Genomic DNA, 7,280 nt, shown 5'->3' on the forward strand with positions numbered 1-7,280 from the left:
TCCTTCCCTCCTTCCTTCCTTCCCTCCTTCCTTCGCTCCTTCCCTCCCTCCTTCCCTCCTTCTCTCTCTCTCTGTTTTCTCTAATGGATCATCCTGGAAATAACCTGGAAATGCAGTCTGGCAGTTCATGAGGACACACCAACACCACATCCCTTGGAAAGTGGATGAATTTCAGAGACAGGGAAAATCCTATAAGGTGGCATTCTCACTATTTCCATGGCTTGGAAGTGGAAGGTATATATACACGCTTAAAACTTCTGTTTACTCCAAATCTCTGGATTTTTTTTTATGAATTCTGCACTTGAAGCCAGCCTCAGGAAATCTCGCTCCTCTTCAGACTTTTACCTATGTGCAGCCCTGGGGGGGGTTGCAGGATTGAGGCTTTGAGAGTTCAGAATTACTGTGCGTGTGCAGAATATTTTGACACTCCAGAATTTGCCATTTCTTTCAATGTCCAAGTAGACATTGCATTGGTTGACTTCACTTTCTCTTTAGTGACCTAGGAGTATCTCTTGTCTCATGGAATTGAGTGCTGTTTGCTTGTTCACAGTTTCCTTTCCTTCCGTTATCCAGCAAAGAACGTTTGCTTAAGTGGTTTTTGTGAACTCTTTCAAGATCCCCAGAAGGATGATACAGGAAACAGTGAGTTTCCTCTCCATGCAGACTTCTAGGGTGTTCCCATAATAGCTTGAAATTTATCTACACTCAACAGCCTGATGGGACAAGCAAAAATTAATGAACTGTCAAGGGAGCAAGCAAAACACAACATATCAGAGAGGGGAGCTCAATAAAATGCATCCTCCGTTTATTTAGCACCTTTCATCTGACAGCTTGGGTTGTCAAACACTTTCCTTTTGTATCCTTATGTTTCCAATTAGTTTACAATTTGGCTGCAGTTTAGCCATTCTGCCTAAAACTTTCCATAATTGCTCTCTGCCTCGAGTTGATTTTTTCTTTTTCCTGAAGGGGGAGAAGTTACACAAAATAAAAAATAAAAATAATAAAAAGAGAGCAGTAATTTTTCAAAGCAATTGAGGCTAAAGGAGCAGTTTTGTGAAAGTCTGAGTTTCCTGTCTCCTTGCACCACAGGAGGCTGGACCAGAAATGAGACACTTGGCACAGAAGCTGGGATTAGAGTCGGTCGCTGTTTCTGAAAATGCATCTGGATTTGCCCAAAAGGGAGAAAAAAAAACACAGACAAACCTGTTTTTGAAGGTTTTTGTGGCTTGCTCAACCCCTCACTTGCTCTGTCTCCTAACTGCAGCGCGCCCAGTGCCTTCAGCCCCTGAAAGCCGCCCGGGAAAGCAGAACATGTGCATGGCTCGCAGACAACATGGATCTTTCCCGAATTCACCCCACGCGACCTGGTGCTGTGCGGGAGAACCACGAGGATCGGAGCACTGACAGGGAGGGCAGGGCCGCTGTTGAAAGCCGACAAGGTAGAGATGTGAGTCATTCAAAGGCAAAGGCCAAACTGTAAAGAAACAATTACTTACATATTAAAAAAAAAAAAAAAATCAGTTCTGGAAGGCATGTTTGCCTGATGGCTGACACTCCCTAGAAAAGCACTGTGTTATTCCAGAAGTCTCCCATGAGACGAATGCAGCGTGCCAGAAATAATAACAGGTATGAAATTGTCTAATTGCTCAACTAAATACAGGCTGAGAACAGATAGGGGAACCTGCTCTTTTGTTTTCCTGCCCATTTGCTCCATTTCAGGGCTGTGCTGCGCTCAGGAGCTCGGTAGCTTAAATTGGCCAGAGCGCCCAGGGCACTAGAAATAAATAAGCAAAAAAAGCTTCTTAGCAACAACTTGACGGAATCTGTTGTTTTTAACTCCATTCATAAAAGCAGTTCCCTGCACTAGCCCGTACGCTGGGCGTACTCATTCCTGCCACGAGCAGAAAGCTCTTGTGCCTGCAAATTTCATATCCCCACAGCCCTAATCTAACAATAATGTAAACAGCTTTAAGCCACTCCAGATTCCAGCGCTGCCATTAGTGTCCTGCAGTTGTGGAGATCAAAGGACCACAAAGGGCAGTGCAGTGAGGAGAGCACAGAGATGCCCACAACAGCTTCTCATCCCCTCTTTGAGGGGTTTCCTTCTGCTTTCACAGGCAGCAGAGACCAGGTTTTGGGGAGCTGATGCAGTGGCAATGTGGCTTGGACACTACTGCAGCACACTGACTGGTTTGGCAGGAATTCACAGATAACCAAAAACCAGGCAACTAATCTGCTACAACAGCAGGCCTATAGGTGTAACTACCTATATCTGCATGGCCATGACTTCAGGTGAAAAATGTCTGAGTAATTGCCATTAGTGCTGCCCTAGGTTTTTAGTTTTTTGGGTTTTAGTTTTCTAAAATGGCTTTGGGAAATTGGAACTTGTTAAGAAACAAGACACTAACATAATTTGCTTTTAAAACCAAAGAAGTTTCAAAAGGTGGAAGGTACCGGGAAGAGTCTGTCTTTAATGACAGGTCACTACATTTCATCCAAACGGAGAAATTTCCTGTAAGACTTCTTAAAGTGGTCTCTGAAAGAAAAGAAAAAAGAAAAGGAAAAAAAAAAAAAAACCCAAAGAGTTTCAGCTGCAAACCTCAATGGTACAGGGAAAGAAATGGAGGAGGATTGTCAACTTTCTTGAGACCAGGGAGGGAAGATGGTAACATCTGCACCTTGGGAGACAGAGGATGTTGGGGTGGTTGAGAAAAGGCAGTGAGGGCGATTCAAGCACTGGGAAGCAGCTTTTGGACACCAAGGCACTGTGTGTTTGCCCTGTAGCAGGGAAGATTTAAAGTGTTTTGATCACTCCCCAGAAATACCTGCAGACACAGCAAGTGCCAGTCACTGTGGGCTCTCCAAAAGAGCAGGTAAAGAGCAGGAAGATTCATTTACTTGAAAGAGGAACAAGAGAAAAAGGAATCATAGGTTAATTAACCACAGAAACATCCTACTGAGGAAGCCATCCCTTGAACTCCTATATGACGACATGGAGCATGTCCTGATGTGGAGACACTTGTTTCTTTGCTAATTAGAGAGGCATCTTGAGGCTCCAACCTTAGGTAGCCCAAACTGCAGGACTATGACTATATTTGAATGCTCTGTTTTGCATTTACAACCAAACAGCTTCCCCCCGCCGATGAATCTAAGGGCATGGCTTGAAGATTTCAGGAGTTTGAAGTATAACCCAAGCTACTCGGGGTTCCAGGTGAGCTGAACTCTCCCTGTGCCCTGCAAGGCAGAGCTCCTTGATCCTCATCTGCGTGGTGATCAGATGAGACCATCCAACTTGGAGGCAGTTCTGCCAGGCACCAAAGCTGGAGCTGATTCCTTCTGCGCATGGAGAGCTGGAATAAAGTGAGTCCTATCTCTGGGCAGTTTAATCTCATCAGCCAGAGACCTATATAGATTTGCACTTCCTTATGCAGCCATTGGATAATCATGTTGCTGTGGCAACGTCTGAATCTTGCAATAGATGTGTAATTTCACACATTTACATCAAAAGCGACTCCAGGACATATGACTGTGCATAACAGACCAAACCCATCTCCCTTCATAAACCCTTTCCATTAAAAAAAAAAAAAAAAAGCATTGTTGTACTCAGTATAGGGGAATGTTTTGAGGGGTGTTTTGGGGGTGAGGACTATGGTGGGAGTCAAGCCTGCAGGAGAAGTTGCTCATGTCAGGGTAGTCATCCTGCTGTCAGGCTCCATAGGAGCTGCAAGATACTGGGATCTCTTGTGAAGAAAGGAAGGGAGAAAGGGAGGAAGGGAGGAAGGAAGGAAAATAAAAATTGAATATCTGGGGTGCATAATGCAGGGAAAAGGACAGGTAAGGTAGCAGGGGGAGCAGAGTGGAGGCTACACGCAGGGTCTGATGTTGGGGTCCCTTAGCACAAACACCGAGCGCTGGAGCTCAAGGGAATTCTGCATCTGGACTCTCGCTTTGCTTCTCCTGAGCTGATGTAAACAGATTTTTCAGGAAGTTGAAACCTGGACAGTTCTGCTTTTGTGCGTTATTTTGTATTTATCCTTCCTTTTGCCTATAGCAAGAGCAGCTGGGACGTTGCTGGCACTGGGACACTGCTGCAGCTGGACTGCTCCTGGCTCACAAGCAGAGAGGTGTTGGAGAGTCTTTAGCGCCAGCAGAACATGGGCAAAACAAACCTGATCCCTGCCTTAATCTCAGAACATCCATGTTGAAATTTGATCTAACTGACCAACACTAAAAATTTTGGTGTGAGGAACTAGAAAATTAAAAAAAAAACTTTGCAAAATATAATTTTTTGTTGTTGTTTATACATTTGGAAAAGTTAGGTAAGCCTAATTGAGGTTATTTGTTTTAGTGAGTCACCACCTTGTTGTTATTGTTCCTGGTTTCTGTTGACATATAACTAGAAACTGCAGCCGTGCTGTGCAATGAATCCTTGACATTTATACTCCAAGGCTGAGACACAAGAAAATAGATGGGCACACAGGCAAACAAGGAAAAGATTTAGGGAGAAGACATGGGAGGAAAGGGATAATGTGTCTGTGTAGGAACAAGGCATTAGGTTGGCAAGGCTGGTTTCCAGTTTCAGGGATTGAACGCAGGACATGTGGGACGTGACTGGAGAGGGGGACCCCACACTGGGCTCATGGTGTGGGTGAAAGATTGCAGGGAAGAATGGAGATGCCGCTGGATACGGGTGCATCTGCACGTGCTCCATAGGATCTTCCTTTCAGCTCACAAGGCTGCAGGGAGGAGGCAGGGACATGCCGACGGGCAGTGTCTCATCCACCACCTTCAGTCCATTGGCTATGTGGAAACACAAGTGACTCCTGGTTGCTGGGGTGTTGCAGGGGGGTCGGATCCACAGCCGCGCGCTGATGGTTTCCAGCTGATGCGGCACTTTCGGTTCTCTCTCTTTAGGATGTTGGAGTCTTTTTGGAGACAGACAGCTGCCTTCAGAAATGAAAAAAAGAAATAGAGACCCTGGTGGAAAAAGAATGGGCTCTCATGGTTACTCTCTTCCTCTCAAGTCTGCACAAGGGCAGGTGCTAAAAATGCCACGAGAGCAAGCAGGAGAGGGGGATCTTCCTCAAACAGCCGCATTTCCTTCCACACATGGACTTGCCTTGGCCCCAGGGGATCTTCCCTGCCGCTTGGCTCTATTCCTGCTAGAGGACCAAGGGGCAGAAAGGAGGGGAGGACGAGTTGCCAGGAAACTCTCTCCTTTTGGCTCCTTTGGCCTGGCGTGAGCAACTTGCCCTGTGGTGAGCACCCAGGTGGACACTGCGTGACGTCCCGAGAGCCACAGAGCCCGGGGCTCCTGCCTGCTGGCAGAAACAGCCCTTGCTCCTCCTGGCATCCAGCGCCGCTCGGCGAGACCGCCTGCACCACAGGGGCATCAACGTGGGTACCAGGAACATCCAGCCTTTCTCTATCTCCTCCCCACAGCAGGCGAGGAGCATCACGCATGCTTAGGTGCTTAGGCCAGCACTGAGTGATGCATTAGCCGTCCTCAGTGTCCTTTTCCCTCAATGTCCTTTTCACTCCTGTTGCTGTTTAACTTCTTGTCCTCAGTGTGCGAGGTGCCTCGTGTGCAGTGCTGCCGCAGAGGATGTCAGGGGTAGCTAAAACAAAGTTCAGCTGTGTTTTTCCTCAGGCATTTATCACTGTTGTCTCTTGCAGCCTGCATACATGGGAATTGTTAAATGAAGCTCCCTCTCCTCCCCACCAAGGCATGTTGAATCTTTAGCAGGTCACAAGCGGCCAGCAGACCACAAATTCAGAAACACCAGTCTCATCTCCTCCTCCTAACAGGTATTTGCTCCATGAACACAAAGGAATTGAGCACAGTAGCTCAGGATGTGATGCTGATCCCAGTCGCAAGCTGCTCCCATGCTTACCAAAAAGCTCTCTCAGATACCTTGTTGGGATAGCCCCGAACGAACATGCACAGGAGACCTAGGAGGTAACTCAGGTTGCCCCAGCTTTGCACATGATCAGGGGTTGATCCCCCTGCAAGATTTGCTTAATCTTCTCTTCCTTGTAATATTGTCTCCTGACAGAGAGCTTTCCTTAGGCATTTACCACCTCTGAGTATGTTTTAGGGCATCACATTATAAAGGATGATCTTCGTAGACAGGCTCAATTACAGAATTACAGCCCTCCTTTTTTTTTTTTTTTTTTCTTTTTTTCTTTTTTTTTTTTTTTTTTTTTTTTTTTTTTTTTTTTTTTTGGATTATTTGGAAAGCCTTAAAGGGCAAAAATTCACTCATGACCAAAGCAGATTGAAGATCAAATATAGATAAGAAAACCAGGGAAATCAGATTTTACATCCGCCAGTCTTTTTCTGGAGGGTAGAATTAATGGGCTTTTCATGGCAAATTTGATCAAAGAAGTAGAATATAAACTAGATAGATAGAATGAGACAACACAGTGGAAATCTCCATGAGATCCTCCTAAATCCTCCTTTTTCCCTCTGCTCTTCAAATCAGGCCAATGTATAAGGTAGAAAAAGGCAGAACAATGACAGAAACAGAGCTGTCTTTGCTTCCCCTTCCCTCCCACAAGCAGAAATGAATGACCCAAGGAGATACAGGCCCAGATGGGATCCAGGATTCCAAAAATCCTGTCCCATCTTCCTCCAAGACCCTTTGCCCACCACTTAGCTTAACCAACTTAGCAAAATATCTCAAACACGAGTAGCTGGAGCTACTAGAAGCAACCGAACCAGGAACTTCTGCAGTGCAACCTGCTGCCTACAAGCCAGAAAGACTTAAAATGCCCTTCCTGGGAGGACTGGTTCCTGCCACGAGAAGAGGGAGGATGTATTTACAGACTGACATATACGTGCCAAACTGGAGGCCTAAGACCTCCTATGGAAAGGTGGCCTTGTGTCTGACTTGGGCAAAACTGGCCACATGAATTAGAGTTTCTACTATCACAAGGCAACCTTCATTTTAGAGCAATCCAGAAGAGAGACACTGCATGATACTTAAGAGCCCTCCTGCCTCCTCCTCCAGAATAAAAAAAGGACAACCCCAGGATAGAAGAAAAAAAGAAAAGATAATAAAACTGACAGTAAACACTGCTGTGCGGTGCTCAGGGAAAACCTGTTTGCAGGGCTGTGATGGAAAAACTGCTCAAGAAAGGTGTATTCACCTAAAATATGATCTGGCTGCTGCTCAGGTCAGTGTTTTCTTGTTGGAGCTTCAGACTTTGCGTCTGCCTCAGTTTACGCTGCTGGGAAAGCAATGGTTTTGTGTGTGATAGAATCCCCCACGCCCTGG

Source organism: Nothoprocta perdicaria, unplaced genomic scaffold, assembly GCF_003342845.1.
Source record: "Nothoprocta perdicaria isolate Ctin4 unplaced genomic scaffold, notPer1 scaffold_48, whole genome shotgun sequence".
Taxonomy (NCBI): domain Eukaryota; kingdom Metazoa; phylum Chordata; class Aves; order Tinamiformes; family Tinamidae; genus Nothoprocta; species Nothoprocta perdicaria.